General features: G+C 36.8%; 1 protein-coding gene across 2 annotated transcripts in view; it reads left to right on the plus strand.

Annotated features, from left to right (window-relative positions):
• Window positions 1-21,410, plus strand: part of LOC100032166 (cAMP-specific 3',5'-cyclic phosphodiesterase 4D) — a 1,134,105-nt gene that overhangs the window by 495,446 nt on the left and 617,249 nt on the right. The gene's annotated exons all lie outside the window — the stretch shown is intronic.

Genomic DNA, 21,410 nt, shown 5'->3' on the forward strand with positions numbered 1-21,410 from the left:
AAGAGCACTTGGATTGACTGAAGAGACATTGTCTGCCAGCTAATCGTACAGATTTTGCCTGAATTCTCCCTTTAGTCTACTTAGGACTTTGAAATATTATATGATAATTATTCAGTATCTGTCTCATCTATCCCTCCCCCCCATCCCCACTTGGTTGCCAACACTGTGAGCTCAGAAGATAGAACTTACTCATCTTTACATCTGTCTTCTCTTCGGTTTCTCATCTCATGGATACCTTGCTCCTTCATTAGGGACCTAATAAATCCTTGGTGAATTGTCATTAGGTTATCTATTTGTCTTCTTACTGTTCATCACATATAATAAATACTCCATCTCCTTTCTGTTAGATTTAATAAATCCTTACTAATTAATTAATTGTCATCCCAGTATGGGAACAAAACAAAACAAAGCAAAAAAAAAAAGTAAGCCAAAGATGGATTTATGCTTTGGTTTGAAAAATCCATTGCCTGCTTAAGTTAGGATATTTTTAGAAAATACCATTTTCTCTTATTTTTCCAATATTCTGGAGAGATGCAAGTATGTTTAAAATACAACTCTTCTATGGTGGGGCCACCACATAGCCGAGTAACAGCTAGAAGGGAAGATAGGTTTTCAGCCTTTGGAGGACTATGGCAATTATTTCTACTTACACCTCTCCCCCATCCCCAGGTTCTAATAGCATTCTAGCAAGATGATTTTCAACTATCACTTTGACTATTTTAGAAGTCTTTATTTTATCTAGACCAGAAATTTGTAGGCAATAGTGTTTATCTGCTGCAAGAACTCCAAAGAATTTTCTACAAGCTCTAGAGGAAAAGAGTTAATAACAAGCTAAAAGATTTCTTATTCAGTTTTGAGCAGCCAAATGAATTAGTCATCATCTTTAAATTTCTCCCTGTAATTTTAACTTTTATTAAAGGATTTTGTAAAATGGGCAATCAGCCATTGGTCTTCCATGATTTCTAATATTCCCAGCTAAAAGAAACCTTTCTCTTCTCAAATTTCTTTTCTGGAATACTTTTCATCTCACCTCTGCTCCTATATGATTCTACCTTGTATGATACTCGTTTCTATTCATGCCATATTTTTCTTAGTAAATGGAAAACTTTTTGAGGAATGGGAATATGCTCAATCTTTGCCCTTTCATCTCTTATTATAATGCTTTTCTTTTCTTTCCTTCCTTCTTCCATTCTTGTCTCCCTTCTCTTTCTGTCTTTCTGACTCTCTCTGTCTCTCTGACTTTCTCTTTTTTCTTTTCCTTCCGTTCCCTTCCCTTCCATTCCCTTCCCTTCCGTTCCCTTCCATTCCCTTCCATTCCCTTCCATTCCCTTCCCTTCCTTTCCCTTCCCTTCCCTTCCTTTCCCTTCCCTTCCGTTCCCTTCCCTTCCCTTCCCTACCCTTCCCTTCCCTTCCCTTTCCTTCCCTTACCTACCCTTTCTTTCCTTCCTTCCTTCCTTCCTTCTTTCCTTCCTTCCTTCCTTCCTTCCTTCCTTCCTTCCTTCCTTCCTTCCTTCCTTCCTTCCTTCCTTCCTTTTTCTTCTTTCCTTCCTTCCTTCCTTCCTTTCTCCTGTGTTAGAATCTAAAAAATATTGGTTCCAAAGCAAAAGAGTGGTAATAGCTAGGCAATTGGGATTATATGACTTGCTTAAGAGTAATACAGCTAGGAAGTATTTGAGGTCAGATTTGAGCCCAGGCCTTATGAACTCCAGCCCTGGAGTTCTGTCCACTGGGCTACCTTGCTGCCCCTGGTACTTTTATTTCAGCAGCTAGTTTAGACATTGGCCATGTTTGTTGAATATAATTGAACTGTGGGCATATAAATAACATCATTATGGAATAAAGAAAAATTATGAGTCAGAAAGAATCCAAGTTGTCTGATGGAAAGCTGATTAGCATCACAGATGCTCAGAAGAGCTTAAACAACATATTTTTTCTTCCTTGGTGTTTTCTGAAGACTACTGGGTTTTGAGTCAGAGCATCCAAGTTCAAATCCAAGTTCTTTTACTTTCTATATGTATAACCTTAGGCAAGTCACTTTAATTACCTTGCCCTCAGTTTCTTCATTTGTTAAAATGAGAAAAATGGGTCAGTTGATCTCTAAGGTTCACAAGTCAGTATTATTTTCATTTATCAATTGACTAAATCAAATTTTAGACTTTCCCTTTTGAATTTAAAATTTCCTTCAACAATAACTGAAGCATAAGAGGGAGGCTGCTCTTAGAAATATAGTATTCCTACTACACCGACCTATCACAACCAAGTAGGGCAAAATATTTAGTAGTAGGTGGCATTTTGTCTGCAACATTTCCCATTTCCCTTTTAATGCTGTTCTCGAAGCTTCAGGTTTTCCCCTAAGCTACCTAGTGATTTTTTTCAGTGTCTGACTCTTCAGGACCTCATTTGGGATTTTCTTGGTGAGGATACTGGAATGGTTTGCCATTTCCTTTTCCAGCTCATTTTATAAATAAGGTGTCTGAGGAAACAGGGTTAAGTACCTTGCCCGAGGTCACATAGCTAGTAAGTGTTGGATTTGAACAAGGGAAGAGGTTTATCAGGAAGGGCTTTATCCACTTTACCCCAAGCTGACCCAGGTACCTACTACATCATACAGTTTTATGGCTGCTTAGTGTCCCTTACTCCAATACCTCTTCGTTTGCCAATACCTCATGCTCTAGTCCAGTGGTGTCAAAACTCAACTAACAATGATTGACTTCAGTCCATATGTAAAGAGCCTTTTTTACTTATTTTCATACATATTTCCTAATTCTGGTTTTGCCATAAGTTGGAGCATTGCATCTGGGGTTTAACACTTCTGCTGCAATCCACTACTGGTGGACAAATATAGCCCTTAAGCTAAAAAAGGCTTTAAAGAACCTTATGGGCTATACAAAAACAAGCAGCCACAGGATTTCAGTGCACTGCCCATTGTTTCTGACCCTTGTTCTGGAATGTTCATTGCAGCCTTCTTTCTCTGAAATCTGTGCTCTGCCCTTTCCACTAGACCTCTGCTCACTGATAGGTAGGAGCAGGCTAGTCTAATGGATAGATTTGTGCTAAAGTATTCAGAGAGTACCAATGGTTCACTCTGTTGTTATTTCCAGTTAACATATTTATTTGAGTGGGAGCCCCAGCTGAAAGGAGTCATTTTATTGATGCTGATTCTTGAGACGATGATGGATGGATTATTGGTGGCGTGACTAATTACAATGAATCCTGGACTATCTCTTCAGAAGCTCTGTGTAGAAGACAAAACAAGGCAATTGCATTGCCTGTGCAAAGTTTATAATATGTTACTTTCTACTAGAGCTTTTGAACTTCATTGTCATACCTATGGACAATGTGTTGAACACTAAACACAGAGTCACACAACCTTAGCCAAATCCTGCTTTTGCTACTTACTACCTATTTGGCTTTAAACAAGTTATTCAATACCTCTGGGCCTCAGTTTCCAAATCTGTAAAATGAGGTCATCTAGATTAGATAGCTAGGAGGCTAGGTAGCACTGAGCCTGGAGTCAGAAAAAACCTCATCTTCCTGAGTTCCAATATAGCTGCAGGCACTTACTAGTTGTATGACTGTGGGCAAGTCATTAAACCCTTCTTGCCTCAGTTTCCTCATCTGTAAAATGAGCTGAAGAAGAAAATAGCAAACCATTTTAGTATCTTAACCAAGAAAACCCCAAATGGGGTCTCAAATAAGACATGACTGAAAATGATTGAGTGGTAAGACTAGATGACTTCCTCGGTCTTTATACATCTATTATCTTGTAAATGTCTGTAAATAACTACATGCCATGGAAATATGAATAGTTACCAAAAAAATACTTAGTTTATTTACTTAATGTAAATGAGTATTTACAAAACATTACTAAAATGCCATAGAGGTATCAGTATTTATTTTAAAAAAATCCTAAAATACTAACTTGCCTTCTAGTTCTGGGTTCAAATCCCATCTCAAAATTTTACAAGTGCTTGACCTCAGGTTCTGTCTATAAAATGAGAAAATAGAATGTGTTCTACCTCTCTCGCAGGCTTGTTCTGAAAGTTAAATGAATGATAATATGGAAAGCAAGTTGCAACTGTGAACTGCTATAAGAACATGAGTCTGTATCAGTATTGGGTCCTGCAACTTAAAAGATACTGAATCTCTCTGGTAGGAAGTCTTAGGCTTGGCAGATTGAGGAGTAGGTAGAAGGATCCTAATTCTTTGTGGGGGGGGGGGGTAAATAAATAATAATAATAATAATAATAAATAATAAAATAATAATAAATAAATAAATGCTATTTTTACGGGTACAGGATGTGTAAAATTTCATATAGTGAGTCATTATCAAATATTGCCCATATTTAGACCAAAATAAAGCTGTTGAAGTCATGCCATAGAAAATGAAATCGTTGGGGTGAGGCAGTGGGTATGAGACCTAAAGAGGTGGACATCAGCACTGTTAATTTATGATAACAGCTGGTGGGATACTCAGCCATGTCAAAATGAGAACTGTTTTTGAATACTTTGCTTTATCGGTTTAGTAAAATATTATTTTTAAAGACTTTCTATAGCACTCTAGTTAGTTTACATTAAGTATGAACTCTTCATCTTGAAGCTTATCAAATAGTCCATATACCAGGAAAAGAAGAATGAAAGGAAGAAATATGATAGATTGGAGAGAAAGTAGAAGCGTCATAATTAGAACTGAAGCAATTTCTTACTAAATATTGGCACTGGTGCCTAAGCATGCCGCAGTCAGCATATTAGAGATAGCAGTTCACAGAAAATTCAGCTTATCTGTACATTTCCATAGAACCCGTTGCTGCGATGTGTAGGAGCTAAGCATCATTGGAAAGAAAAGTTGCCAACCTAAAGTGAGTCAAGTAAAGGGAATTTGAAGCTTTATCAGTGTATCCCAGAAACCTATTAACTCAATTCTAAGGTGTCTGAAAAAAGGTAGGACGTTTTAAATATTATTTAAAAACAACAACAACCACCTTGACCTGAGAAAAAAGGAAATAGACATATATATCTTCAGACTAGAGAGCTTAAAACTAAACTAATAAGCCATATAAATCTGTATAGGTTGAAGTAGGAAGCTATTTCTTTGGGAATCACTGAAATTCAGAGCTGTCAGACCCTTAGAGAATATTTACTTTAATACCTTCATTTCAGGAATGAGGAAGTGGTGGTCACAGATGATAAATGAGCTCATAGCTCCAGCACAATGCCTGGTGCATAGTAGGGGCTTAACGAATGCTTATTACTATTGACTCCTGATCCCCTTTTCTGGGATTTTTCTGAATTCATGCCCTGCTGTTTCCTCTTTTATCTTCTGTATAGCTGCATACCCCAAAGTAACTATTTCTATGACCCCCTTTAAAAAGTTTCCTTGGAAGCAACAAATTGGGAAACAATCTTCATAACAACAACCTCTGACCAAGGTCTAATTACTCAAATTTATAAAGAGCTAAATCAACTGTACCAAAAACCAAGCCATTCTCCAATTGATAAACGGGCAAGGGACATGAACAGGCAGTTCTCAGCCAAAGAAATCAAAACTATTAATAAGCACATGAAAAAGTGTTTTACATCTCTTATAATCAGAGAGATGCAAATCAAAACAACTCTGAGGTATCACCTCACACCTAGCAGATTGGCTAACATAACAGCAAAGGAAAGCAATGAATGCTGGAGGGGATATGGCAAAGTTGGGACATTAATTCATTGCTAGTGGAGCTGTGAACTGATTCAACCATTCTGGAGGGCAATTTGGAACTATGCCCAAAGGGCGATAAAAGACTGTCTGCCCTTTGATCCGGCCATAGCACTGCTGGGTTTGTACCCCAAAGAGATAATAAGGAAAAAGACTTGTACAAGAATATTCATAGCTGCACTCTTTGTGGTGGTAAAAAATTAGAAAATGAGGGGATGCCCTTCAATTGGGGAATGGTTGAACAAATTGTGGTATATGTCGGTGATGGAATACTATTGTGTTCAAAAGAATAATAAAATCTAGGAATTCCATGGCGACTGGAACAACCTCCAGGAACTGATGCAAAGTGAAAGGAGCAGAACCAGGAAAACATTGTACACAGAGACTGATACACTGTGGTACAATCGAACGTAATGGACTTCTCCATTAGTGTCAGTGCAGTGATCCAGAACAATCTGCAGGGATCTAGAAGAAAAAACACTAGCCACAAGCAGAGTACAAATTGTGGGAGTAAAAACACCAAGGAAAAGCAACTGCTTGACTACAGGGGTTGAGGGGGACATGACTGAGGAGAGACTCTAAATGAACACCCTAATGGAAATACCAACAACATGGAAATGGGCTCGAATCAAGGACACATGTGATACCCAGTGGAATCGTGTGTCAGCTACGGGAGGGATGGGGGTGGGGGGAGGAAAAGAAAATCTTTGTTTCCAATGAATAATGTGTGAAAATGACCATATAAAATAATGTTTAAAAAATAAAGTTTCTTTGCTGGTCAAAACAAAGTAAATTTAGTCCTCCAAAATCTTAATTTACCATATTTTCTCTCTTTTATACTTAGTAATTTTGCTTAGCACAGTGCCTGGCACAAAGTAAGCATATAATAAGTGTTTCCTGACTGACTGCAGTCATTCTCCTGTATGGGGAGCTCAGGGAGGAGTAATATCTTTGGTATGGAGGGCTTGTCATGCCCTCCTAGGGCAGCTCTCCAACCTCTGACCCCCACCTGACACCCAGCTCTCCCTTGTGGCTCCCAGTAGCTGCTAGCATGCGGCAGCGGCCACACCCCAGGCAACGGCTTCGACGGGCTGGCTAAACCTTGTGAGGGTAGCCATCGGGTCCTTGCTGACCCCTGGTGAACTAGGGCTTTGCTCACCCAGCATGTGAAGACTGCTTCGGCAGAACAGGTGGAAGAAACCAACAAGAAGGTTCAACGGCTGAGAGGGCGACACAGCAAAGCACTGTGGAGTGCTTAGGGTGTATTGGAGCACAAAAGACAACACAGCCATCCAATACAGCTGAGGAAGTCTCCAGGTGTAAGGACTTTTCGTGCCACTGGACCCAGGCTTCCAATGCCGAGAGAGTGGGACTGTCTCTGTGCATTGACTTTTCCACTTAAATCTTCATGCACAAGTGTCTTTGTGCACAAAAACGCACAAAGTCAATCGTCAACCTCAGTTACTGAGAGACTACTTCTATCCCCTCATATATTCAACTTATATAGGAAAAGTCACATCATTTTTATTTAAATAGAAGAAGGTAGAGGGAAGAACTCTAGTGACTAGATGGAGAATTCTTAAATAAACTAACGATATTAGAAAGCACAAGAGATAATAGATCACTTAGATTACATGAAATTGAAAAGCTTTTGCAGGAACAAAATCAATGAAACTAGGAAAAGAGGGGAAATTGTCAAAATATTTTCTTCAAATATTTCTAGTAATGGTTTTCTGATTGATAGGGGTTAACATAAACATATGAAACTAAATAATATTCCTTAATGGATAAGTAGGGAAAAGATACAAGCAAACAGTTTTTAAAAATAAACAATTAAACCACCATATGAAGGATTAATCACTAATAGTAATAGAAAGTAAAATGACAAATCTAACATTTCATTATACAATCAGCATATTGGAAAAGATGACCAAAGATAGAAATAGTCAGTGTCTGAGGATCTACATGAAGTTTGGCACGCTGTGTTAGTAGAGATGAAAACTGATGTATTTTGTAAAAGAATTTGGAGTATGCTTTTAAACCAAAGGTCCTGGATTCAAATGTGATTTCAGACACTTTCTAGCTGTGTGTGCCTGGGCAAGTCATTTAAACCTATTTACTTAGTCCTTACTGCTCTTCTGCCTTGGAACCAATACACAGTACTTATTCTAAGGGTTTATAAAAAAAAAGAAACAAACAAACAAGGAACCCTTATTTATTAGAATATAAAGAGAAAGATCAGTAAAACTGTAGCCTGTGTAATTATAATAAGCTTTCTGGCTTCTGGAAGTGAAAATATATTTTCTTCCTTTTATTAGAGACATAGATAACTGTGAATGTGGGAAGTCACGTATTTCGAAAAGCTACTGTACAAATATCATTGAGTAAAAAAAATTTAACCTATACTTACTCTCTTAGACTTGATACTAAGTAATGATTCCAAGGCAGAAGGATGGTAAGGGCTGGGCAATTGAGGTTAAGTGACTTGTCCCAGGTCACAAGATGTCAAATTTGAACCCAGGACCTCCTGTCTCCAGGCCTGGCTCTCTACCAACAGAGCAACATAGCTGCCCCTAAATTTTTTGGATTAACTTTTCTCCCCTACTTTTAATTTTGGGGGAAGGAATGTTTGTTGATTGTGGAAGAGGGCTATATTTGGAAATTAATGTGGCATGCATAGACAGATTGCATTAATAAAACAATTCCCAAAAATAACTTCCACAAAAATGTTAGAATACTCCAAAAGAATTTTAATTGATATTTTTTACATCAAAATCTTTCCTCAGTCTGACTTATGATTTCTCCATTGTACAAATCTTAAAACAAATGTCAAACAGCGGTGACTTTATTAGATGCCATTCAAAATATGTAGTCCCTAAATTGGTACCCACGATACACAAATATCCTAAAAAGCCAAGATTGGTCAGTTAAATTAGTATGAGTTCGAGTACCTGTTAATAAGATTTTCCTTTTTGGTAATAGAGTCATCATGTTTATTGCTTGCTTGTTTCTATTGTCTTTGCTCCATATCTGCCTTAATAGTATATTCTCTTGTTTGCCTGAGTCTATTCTATTTGGTGGTTTTTTGTTTTTTGTTGTTTTTAATCCTGACCTTCCATCTTAGAATCAATATTGAGTATTAGTTCTAAGACAGAAGAGTGGTAAGGGCTAGGCAATGGAGGTTAAGTGACTTGCCCAGGGTCACACAGTTAGGAAGTAAATAAGGTCAGATTTGAATCCAGTACCTCTCATCTCTGGGCCTGTCTTTCAATCCACTGAGACAACCAGTTGCCCCCTTATTTGGTGTTTCTTAAGATGGAATAAAATTTTATTACATTTGGTACCATAATTGGTTTCATACCCTTTGCTTTTGATTCTCTTGCTGTTCTCCTGGCCCTTCTCCTTTTTTTTAATTCTCTTTTTTAGGAGTTTTAGGAATGTAAGTGCCCTCTAGCAATACCTAAACTAGATTTTCTTCCTTGTCATTCCAAAGTCCGTGCATATGATATCTTGGTCAGCTTCTCTGTATACATACACATATTGCACACACAATTGTGAATCACATCTTGCCTAAATTTTGTACATTCATTCCATAAACATTTATTGAGTATCTGCTACTATTCACAATGCCCTTGGGACTTCAGCTTTAACATGATCAATCATCTCAGAGGAGGATGTTTAGAAAACATCTATAGCTTGGGAGTTTGCATTTGCCTCTCTTTGCTCTCCTTTTTTTCTGTCTGTCTGTCTGTCTGTCTGTCTGTCTGTCTCCCCTCTTACCCCCATGGCTGTGCCCTCTCTCTCCCTCCCTTCCCCCTCTCCCTCTCCCTCTCTCTCACTCCCTGTCTCTCTCTCTCTCTCTCTCTCTCTCTCTCTCTCTCTTTTTCACTCTTTCTACCTCCCCCCTCTCTGTTATTACATTCTTGAAGCCATGGATATTATTTTAATAAAGAACTGTTACTGATGACAAATTATGTGTATTAAATTTGCATAATCTTTGTGGCTTAAAAAAATTTAACTGAGCTTGTGATTCCATTGTTATAGGAAATCCTATCACCCAGTACAGATTGCCCCACCCCTTAAAGTCTAAGAAAGTTGCCTTGGGCACACTAAGAGGTTAACTGACTTGCCTAAGGATCACAAAGCCATTATTTGTCAGAAGGAGAGAACTGAGTCTAAGTCCAATTCTCTATTCCATGATCCCTGTCAGCCTGCTTATTACACTTTTTAATTGTTTTTTCCCAAAGATTTCTATAGAATCCCTACCCTACTGCTCCCCCAAACACACACAGTAGAATGTTAAATTATCAAGGACTGTATTTTGGGCTTCTTTTCCTGCAGGTTTTAAAAGTTTTCACTGATGTTGCTTCATTCAATGTTGTAACAGTTCCATGAGGGAGGCATATAATATTTTTCTTTCATTAACATCTTGGCAAATTTCTGGCAAGTTGACAGAAGAAATATTTTTAAGATTTATTATTGAAAAAAAAAGATTCATTATTGAAATGAATAGCTCGTATGTCACCTTATAGCTTGAAAGCTGTTCAAGTTGTTGTGATTTAACTAGCATTTGAGAAATATCTTACTGGGGTAGGCCTGCTTTGTTTTATCTACAAAGAGCTTGTTTTCTCAAATCAGTACCCATTTTCTGTCTGTCTTGTACATACAACCTCCCAAATGCTTTGAGAACCAGGCAGGGTGCTTTTGGAAAAAGTCTTTGGATTTTTTATTTTATTATTTAAATTTATTATTATTTAACATCTCTAAACTGTCTTAGGTGCCCCTTGCTTCTCCTACCAGTGTTATGGTCCCTAAAGACCCATCTTGGCTGCCTTCCCAATGCCTTTGCCATAAGCTGAACCAAGCCAGCTATTCAGGAGGACTAAAGTATTACTGTATGGACCTTGATGCTAATGCCAAGATGTTAATGGCTTGTAAGGGGTAATATAATATCCCTTATGGTTAATTATTCTATTTGATTGGGAACCTCCAATGCCTCCATGGGAGCATTTATGGCAGTGTAGCCTCAGTATGCTGATGAGACAAAGATTTAAGAGAGAGAAAAAGAAAAAGAGGAGAAGAAAAGAGAAGGGAGAATTAAGAGATGATGCTGGGCAAACAAGATGATCACAGAAAGACCCTGGGAAGACTTACATTAACTGATGCAAAGTGAAGTGAGCAAAACCAGGAGAACATTGTGAACAGTAACAGGAACAATGTATGATGGTTACCTGTGAATGACTTAGCTATTATCAGAAATGCAAGGATACAAAATAACTCTAAGGGACACATGATGAAAAATGTTATTCATAGCCATAGAAGGAAGCGTTGCAGTCTGAATATAGGTCAAAGCATTATGTTTTTCACTTCATTTCCTTCATGAGTTTTTTTCTCTTATATGAGATAGGTGTCTTCTTTCATAGCATAAGGAATATGGAAATATATATTGTACAACAGCATTGGTCTAACCTATACAGATAATTTAATGTCTCAAGGAGTGGGGATGGATGGTAGGAAGAGAGATAATCTGGATTGCAAATTGTCTCAAAACAATTGTTAACAATTGTCTCTGCATCTAATGAGAAAAAAATAATAAATAAAACTGACCCCTCCCAAATCACTTTGAGTATTTCTTGTAGCTATATGGTCTGGGTGGTATATTAAATTTTTTAGGGTCTTGGTTTCCACATCTATGAATTTAGGATGACAATATTTGTACTTTCTCATAGGACTATTATAAAGAAATCCTATAGCTTAAAGTGATTTGTGAGAGTAAATTATTGTTTTTAAAAAGCTGACCACATTTTTGTTGATATTTTTCTTAGTTTACTTTTGTACATTTAATTAAAACTTTGCTGGGAATTTGCTAGGAAGTACAGTGTATAAAATGTGAGGCCTGGTGTCAGGAGGATGTGAGTTCATATCTGGTCTCAGACACTTTGTGGCTGTGTGACTCTGGCCAAGTCACTTAACCTCAACTGCCAAATGCTTGCCACTCTTCTGATTTAGAATTGGACATAAAGTAAAGGTTTAAAAAATTACTGATGAAAAGCAAAACATTAACTATTCTTAAATTACAGATTTTCTGAAATAAAAGAATCTAACATATGAAAATAGATTTTTAAAACTTTTAGCTAAACATAAGGATAGGAGTTTGGATAACCTAAATGGAAAAGAAAAAATAATGACCCATCAATGTTCATTTTTTTCAAGAAATAAAAAAAAAACTTTTTATAACAGAGATTAAATGTTTTCATGCATGAATATCATTATAAGAAAAGCTGTAGAGTGTTAACTTACTGGGTTTTGAGAGGTCAGAAAAATAACATGCAAAGATGTGGTTATTTTCAATTATCATGTCATAAACTTGACTATTAACTTTAAGAGTGTTGGGAACAATTACTTGTTGTTCAGTAGTTTTCAGTTATGTCTCATTTCTCATGGTGACCCCATTTGGGATTTTCTTGGCAAAGAAAAATAACTGGAGTGGTTTGCCATTTCCTTTGCCAGTTCATTTTACAGATGAGGTAACTGAGGCTAAGAGGCTTAAATGTTGCCCAGGGAAACATAGCTAGTAAGTGTCTAAGACCAGATTTGAGCTCAGGAATATTAGTCTAATTGATTCCAGGTCTGATATTTTATCCACTCTGCCTATCCACTATACCCACCAAGCTGTCTTCCTCCTACTTTTCTCCTAAAGAAACAAGATATTCTGGCATTTTTACCCTACTAGAATCTTTACACTACTAAAATCATTTTCTGTTACTCTTGTATATGAGGATCATCATTTATTAACAACTATCATTCTTGGTCTTCACTTTGGATCCTTCTAACTGAATCTTTTTCTCATATATAATCTCTGTTCGAGACACTACGATCATTGTGAGATATTTGTAATTGTCAGATTGTAGCATGTGTTGAAGTGTCATATCCTTCCTGTGCACAGGAGGAATTCACTTTTTTTTTAACAGTATACAATTTTTAATAATCATTTTATGACATTTTTCGATCCATGTGCTCTCCCTCCCTCCCACTCCTACCCCTTCCCTAAGACAGCATGCACATGTTCTCAAATAATGTGTTCATATTCAATAATCATGTTAATCATATTGTGAAACAGACACATATTGCTTATACTAGAGAAAAGTTCATGGAGGAAATAAAGTGAAGAATGATATGTTCCTATTTGCATTTGGACTCTGTTCCTTTTTTGGTGGTGGATATCCTTTTTGGTCATGAGTTCCTTGAAGTTGTCCTGGATCCTATAATTGCTGATAATAATTGTCATTCACAATGGATCATCACATGTTATTGTTTTTATTATGTACAAAGTTCTCCAGGTTCTGCTCATTTCCCTTTGTAACATTTCATATAAGTCTTTCCAGGTTTGTTTTTGTGATCATCTTGTTTGTCATTTCTTATTGCATGATAGTATTCCATCCGAAGCTTATCCTACAACTTGTTCAGCTATTCCCCAATAGATAGATGCCCTTCAGTTTCCAGTTCTTTGCCACCACAAAAAGAGCTGCTGTGAATATTTTTCTAGTAATTGGTTTTAAATAGAATTTCCCCCCATTTGTTTGCCTTGTGATTTTATGTATAAGGAAGTTGCTAGTGTAGAAATTCCCTCTACAGATGTAATTCAGAGATTCCTCTGTTATCTATTATAGCAACTCATCACTTAGGCTCTTACAGAATGACCTTGCATTACTAAGAACTAATGTCTGGACCATAGTCACAAAATTAATATATGTCAGAGCTAGGACTTGAACCTAGGTTATCTTGGCTCCAAGAGCAGCCCTGTACCTAACGCACCATGTTGCCTATATTGATGTGTGGTTGTGTGTGTTGCATATGTTTTAAATGTTTAGGGTTATACTTTTAAGTCATCTGCATTTCTCAAAGTAGGCTCTCCCTGCCACTTCCAGCGAGGTATTTGTTATTATTGTTGTTGATGAACTAGAGGGAACCCGAGTTTGATTATAAATCACCTTTTTTGATCTTTATTTACTTCTCCTGCTTAGAACCTGGACCGTTGCAGAAAGCAGTCACTACCAGGGTTTTTATATTCATACATAGTCCATTGTTTGACTATCATATCGGAGCCCAAGGGTGGATTCTCAGGGGACCAAGTGCTCAATGTTCTCTCATATTTATTCCAGACAAACTCTATATTGATTAGATCATAAGCTTCTTGAGGGTAGGGATTGTCTTTTACCTATTTTTATATCCCAAGCATTTAGTATAATGTCTGGCACATAGTGAATGCTTCATGGTGGATTGCTATCCTTCATTTTGGAAGAGGACCAAAATGATGTCACTGATGATATCATTTGCCTTGCGCAGAAATTGGATTTAATGAAGCAGAGCTGGACAACTGTAGCCCTCACTCTCTTTTCCAAAGTCATCAAAGTCCAGTGGCGAGACAAAAGGCAAGATGACTAGTGAGTGGCTCAGGCTAGAGTGGATGGATGACGTTGGTTTCTTTGATGGCCAACCAAGATCTAAGCACTTCATAGCACCTACTTCCACAAACTTCATGACCACTGGAACAAATTGTTTTGATCTGCCCCTTCTAATGGGGAACTTTTCATATGCCTGGGGGAAACACCACCCCTAACTCATTGATGGGTTTCAGGCCTGTCAGTTACCCTCAACCTGTTTTAGCCCTTCTGCTAAGATGGCAGGATGTGGCCACTAGGCATGCTATAGCTTCTTGGAGTCACAAGTGATTGAATGGCAGGTGGATACCAAATAAAGAAAACAGCCCTAAATAGGGGGGCAAGCTCTCACACCAGAAGTACTAGTCTTTACTGAATACCCCCACAATTTGGGGGTCTCATGGTGTTTTTTCCTTGTGAGAGCAAAGTAGAAAACAAATTGTTCCACCTGTTTATTTTCCTCGAAATAGAGAACATCTATTCCTCTCAAATTCAGTGTTTATCTCCTCCTTCTTCCCATAACTGTTCATGAACCAGTCCTATTACCAACAGAAAATTCAGTTACGTATAGAGTCTCTAAGAATTCTCACCAAAATATGGTAGTTTAAATTCTAGCATTGCTGTGCTTTGCAAGACTGAGTTAAATTCATATTCCTTATCTCTTATAACACAGTGAAATTCCATTATATTTATATAGAGCATTTGTATTTAGCCATTCCCATAATTACCACATAACTCTTAAAAAGTTAGGAATCTTCCTCTAATCACAAATATATTTTATCTGAGAAAGTCAACAACTGTATTAAGACCAATATAGAATGAACTATAAATGAAATATTAAAGGACTAGGTTCTAAACTAGGCATCAGCAAACCACAGCATAGGGGGGTCATTTCAGCCAATAGCTGTTGGGGCCTTTTCCCCCTCTCATTTTAAAATGCAATTACACCTTATTTTTAAAAATTTTAAATCATCCCTAATCCTTGGGCAGTACAAAATAGACTGAATTTGGCCCCTGCCAAGAGTATCGCCATGTAGTTTACCACCCTGTTCTAAATTAAGCTTATAGTTCTGGGAATCACAGAATGTGGAATCATAGTTTTGTTGAATATGGTCTGAATATTATACTAAGGCACCCAGTTTGTCATAGCACTGGGGAGGGATCCTCATTACTAATGCAAGAAAAACTTGCAAAGACTATATAACAAGTTAATTCAATAAACATTTCTTAAGAACCTGCTCAATGGAAGGCACTATACTCCCTGCTGAGGAAACAAAGATAGAGGAGACTCAGCCCCAGCCTTTGAAGAGCTTACAGTGTACCCAGCAACACTTCAGTGTTCTCATTTGTACCTTCCTTAGCATCATGGATGAGTCTGCTAATGTCTAGAGAACCTGCTGCTATGATATAAAAAATTACTCTGGCTTATGACTCAGAGAAATCCAATATAGATGGAAGTCTATAATTTTCTAGGAAGAGGAATTTTTAAAGATCCTCACCCTTTATTAGAGTAGCTAGGTGGTGCAGTGGATAGAGTGCTGGACCTGGATTTAGGAAGATTCTTCTATCTGAGTTCAAATCCCATCTAAGACACTTTTCACATTTACAAGTTGTGTGACTCTTGGCAAGTTACTTAACCCTGTTTGTCTCAGTTTCCTGAAAATGAGCTGGAAAAGGAAATGCAAACCACTACAAAATCTTTGCCCAAAAAAAACCAAAATGGGGGCTTGACGAGTTGAACATGACTGCAATGACTGAACAAAAGCCCATTTGGGGGGTTTTAGAATAGTCAAGTGACTTGCTCAGGGTGACATGGAGATGTAATATAGACATGGAGATCAAATAGAGAATTAGATCCCAAATCTTTGAAATTCTTGTATAGTCAGTGCTTATTTTCACATGCACTATACTATTGAATAACTAGCATTCAGAGCAAGTAAAAACCAACAGAACATTAAAAAGATATGAATTGGAAGAGCCAATCAACATTTCTTCTTGGAATCATTTCTAAGGCAAAAGAGTTGTAAGAGCTAGGCAAATGGTTAAATTGTAAGCTGGAAGAGCTAGTAATTAAGTGACTTGCCCAGAGGCAGTGCTGGTCTGAGACCAAATTTGGATCCAAATCCTCCTCACTCAAGATTTGGTATTCTATCCACTCTGCTACCTAGCTGCCCCAGTTAACATTTTTAAATACCTACTATGTGCCCAACATTTATTAAGCATCCATGTGCCAAGCATTGTGCTAATCCTTTGAGATATAAAGAAAGGCAAAAGACAGTCCCCTGAACTCAAGATTACAAGCTGGTGAGGAAAGACAGCTCAGTGGGTGAGACCAATGACTCATCCAGCAAGGCATTGTTCTCTCATAGCAACACAAGTATAGCTATGATCCTTCCCTGGATATCAACTGTAGACAGTTTGTGTTATGCCACCAAACATCCACGATTCTATCTATAACCCATCTTTTATCCACAGAGTTTATAGAGCTAATTTGTTCTATCTGCATGCCTGGGTTGTTATAGACTTTTAAGTTTTGTTTTGTTTTTTCATCAGTAATGAGGATCTCATTCCTGAACTCTAACAGATTATAACTCTAACAGATTATACTTAAAGGACTTCTATATTTTGTAAATGTAAAATGATGTGTTATTATTTTAAGAAACATTCCTTTAACACCCCTCCTCAATTAATTTTATTTGTATTATTCTGTAAAATCAAAAGCTGTTTTTATTATTTAGTTATTCATGATTTCTAACAAAGATCTAAAGTTTTTTTTTTCCTCACAAGTGTTATAAAATTACTGGATGTATTTCATATATATCCTTTCATATCTTATTCAAAAAATAAGAAAAAAAACTCATCACGAGAGTTGATTGTAGCAAATATCCTGGTACATTGGTATTCTTCACAACTGGCAAGATGCTGCCTTGAGTCCTTTGAGAACATCTCTAATGAATTATCATCAGTCAAGTACTCATTGAGATCTCAGACCCTACACATAACTTGTGTAACATTACCCTTAACATCAATGTACCGTGATGCTATTAATAAAATATAACGCATCCTTGAGGGACATCCTGGAAAGGAGATAAACTAGTGTTCAAATTCCACCTGGAAATCAAACAGGGTTGTATGATCCCATGCAAGTCACTTGACCTTTCAGCACCTACACAGTTTTTTTAAGAATCCAAAGAGTAATCAGCAGTTTGAATTGATTGAATTTTCTCATTGGGAGTTCTCTAACCCTGATTAAATCACCAATTCACTCCACTCCCAGAAAATAGACATAGGGGAAAAAACCCTCCCCATAATGTAGCCAAAACTTATTGTTTGACCAGTTATAAGTTACAAATGAAAGGCTCTAAGCTAGCAATTGAGCTCTGAAAGAGTAAATTCTATTTTCTAATGCTATATTACTTATTACACATGAAAAAAAATGTTGCATCAGAAAATGTTGACTCAGTATTTGCGCGTTTTTTCATCTAATGACTTGTTTGTTGTACTCAATTGGTAAAATCAGGAAAGGTATACCTAAAATTCTTTTTCTTTATTATTTCTACAGTGGATTAAATACAGTGGTTGAAAAGGAATTACTAAATGGAGAAGTGGATCTCCTTGCATAAAATCCACTATGGATCTCCACTTTCCAGAGTATTGTTCTACAGCTGGTCATGTTGTAGAAAGAGGTCAGGGTATAAAGTTTTCTACAGAGTTTTATGGAGGCAGATAGGATGCTTATTAGATCTTTTTGCTTATCCCTTGAAATCACTAGATTTAATGGAATTTGGATCGTGTTTGTTCAAGGATTTATTTAAATTCCAGATGCAAAAACTGACTATACCACATATATAGAAAGAACCATTAGTTTAGGTTGAAACAAAAATGTTCAGGCACTTGCAGTAAAAGTTGCTATCTTGAAGGCTGAAGGTGAAGAAAATCACTTCTCAATCCTTTTTAATAGATCTCTTGAATATTTTGACTCTAACTCAGTCATACCTCCTAAAATCAGATCAAGTGTAAAGAAATCCAGTACGACTCAGTTAAAAGAAAGAAAGGAAGCTCCAACCTTGACATCAGGAAGACCTGGTTTTATTTATCAGCCAAAAATTGGTTACATGACAGCTTTTGTGACTGGGTCTTACTAGTCTCTGACCTGGTCTCTCTTCTCTTCTTTCTTTATTTTATTTCACTTGGTGCTCTCAATTGCTCCGTTGGATTAAATTATCTTCTTTATGATGATTATTCTTACATATTATCTAACTTTAACCGTTTTGTTGACCTCTGGTCTCACATCTCCAACTGCCGTTTGGACATTTAAAAAAAACTCTTACCTTCTGTCTTGAAATCAATTAGAAGAACAAAAAGTGCTAAGAAATGAGATTTAAGTGACTTGCCCAGGGTCACACAGAGAGGAAGTATTTGAGGCCAAATTTGAACCCAGAACCTTCTATCTTTAGGCATGACTCTCAATCCATTGAGCCACCTAGCTGCTCCTGATTGCCAATTTCTTTTAAAATAACACTAAAGATCCTAGTCATGGACTTTAGGATTCTAAACCTAGTAGCCCCTCAGTCATGACTTTTTCTATCTTCCTTTCCATGTGAATCCACTTTTTTTTCCTCTGATCCACAAATGCCCTTTTCTTTTTTCCTCTCTCATTGAACCATATCCTTGCCCTGAAAAATTAATAAAATGCTCCTGATGCTTTTGCAGATCATTTCTACCCCATTTCTCCCAATCTGCAAACTTCTCTTTTCTTGACTACTCAACATTTTCTTAGGTTATATATATATATATATATATATATATATATATATATATAAATTTGTATCACTAAATAAAACTCCAATATTTAATTATATACTTATTGGTATTGCATTTTCAGTTCAATAATACATTCATTAGAGGTCTACTCTACATGCAGGAAATTGGCCTATGTACCAGAGATCCTGAGATGCAAAGAAAACAGTCTTTGCCTTAGAAGAGCTTACATTCTGTTAGGAAATTTGAGTTTCCCTATTTAGTGTTTACTTACAGTAGCCTTTTAAAAAGTGCTATTGCCTTGTAATGAAAGGGATTCAGGGGGTTAGCAAATGGGTACTTAATAAAGGTTATTTTGGGAGGAAAACTATAATTTTCATTTGTACCACAGAAGGCAGAGAGGATACTTGGACACATCAAAGTAGGGTATACACCATTTATCCCTTTAAGTTGACGTTGATTGTTGTGGCAGCTAAGTATCTTGAGCTTGATTTTAAAATAAATTAGAAACAGATGACTCACAAATGGGTGACTCAATGAAATTATAGACAAATCCTTTGCCATAGTGCCTGATGCTAATTAAATGTCTGAAGCAGCCAAAGAAGAACTGGGAAAATTGGTGTGTGATTCTGAGGCAAGGCCACCATGGGACCTGCTTCCTAATTTAGGCCCCTCAGGTTTTTGAGCTTAGAGTAATTGTGAAAGCTTTATAGAGATTGCTTACTAAAAAGGACTTGACAAATGAAAAAACCTGTATAAACATGTGATCTTATTACCAAGTAGGGCAGGGAAAATTTGTTTGCTATTTTTTGTTTTTTGTTTTGTACTCTTTAAAAAGATGAGATATTAAGATGTTTGATATTGACATTTCTTTGTCTCTGTGGAAGCAATTATAATTTAGCTGCTGTTTTTTTTTTATTATTCATTCCCTTTCTCCAGAGTTCTTGTGAGATTCTTCCAGGCAAGAATCATCTCCTTTTAGCCTTTCCATATTTTGAAGAGTTTTAAGTGAATTTGTCTTTTACAGAAGGGTCTTTGAAAGATTACTTGAAATGGTTTGCTTTTTAAAAAAAAAAAAGTTCAAACTTCAAAAAAATACCACTTAAAAACAATTATTTCCATATTCAAAGTATAAAGAGAAGATGCTTTTTGAAAACCTGAACTCTTGTACATACATTTGCATGAAATATTTTAAGTGCCTGAAAATCTTCAACCAACACCTAAAGGGGAAAAGAAAAACCTTTCCAAAATATCCAAAATGTCTCCATATTCATTCCCAAGTTTGTGGAAATCCAGAAAAAGAACAGGTTGCAGGGAAAAGTAATTTTTGAGAAATGAAAATGTATTAAGATCCCCCCACACCCCCAGATGATTGGTTGTTGTTGGAAGGATCTGTGATCTGATCATCATGGCTTCTACCTCATTAGAAGAGTTTTTGTTGTATTTATATTTATTTTGTTAAATATTTCCCAATTACATTTTAATCTGGTTCAGGCTGTACTCGGGGGTGTTGTTGGCCAGGAAGGGCCCATAACCAATGGTTTGACAACTCTGGAGTAGGTAATTCTTTGTGAAGGAGTTGCTTTTACAATTGCAGATCTGCAGTGGCTAAACAATTTGTGTTCTTAGAGGATTTTCTGGTGCATAAGAGGGTAAGTTATTTGTCCTGGATTACTGATATATCAGAATCAGTTTTTGAAATAAGTTCTTTCTGACTTCAGGACAAGACTGACTTTCTCTCCATTGTGTTTCTTTGTGTGTGTGTGTGTGTGTGTTAGAAATTCACTTGTTGTGTAGCTAGCAATCCTTGAAGCTGGACTTCTTTAGAACAATTAACATGCTTTACCTGAAGAGTGAGAAAGCTGTCATTAATATAAGGATGGGAAAAGGTGACTTAAGAAGAGAACATTCCCCATTGAATTAATCAGTCGATAGACATTTACTGTGCAAGTCACTTAACTACTAGCTCTTAGCATAGTACTAGGAATTTTTAAAAAATGTCAAAAGGCAGTCACTGCCCTCCAGGAGCTTACAGTCCAATGTGGGGAAATAATATGCAAACAAAAAAAATATGCAAAAAGAAAACTACAGACAGGATAAATAGACAATAGAGGGAAGGTACTGGAATTTAGAGGATTGAAGAAGACTTCATAGAAGGAAGGATTTTAATTGGAACTTAAAAGAAAACCAAGGACATCAGCAATCAGTGAAGGAAGAGTGCATTTAACACATGGGGTATATTATACCTATAGTCAATAGATGCAATGTTTTGGGTGAACATCAGAGAGAAGGACAGTGTCATTGGATTGAAGAGTCCAGAGAGCAAAGCACAGAAGACTGGAAAGACAGGAGGGAGCTGGGTTATGAAGGGTTTTGAATGCTAAACAAAAAGTTTTGTATTTGATTCTATAGTCAATAGGAAGCCACTGGAAGTAATTGAGTAGGGGAGTGACATGATTGGGCTTGTGCTTTATGAAAATCACTTTAGTGACTGAATGGAGGAGGGA

Source organism: Monodelphis domestica, chromosome 3 (assembly GCF_027887165.1).
Source record: "Monodelphis domestica isolate mMonDom1 chromosome 3, mMonDom1.pri, whole genome shotgun sequence".
NCBI lineage: Eukaryota > Metazoa > Chordata > Mammalia > Didelphimorphia > Didelphidae > Monodelphis > Monodelphis domestica.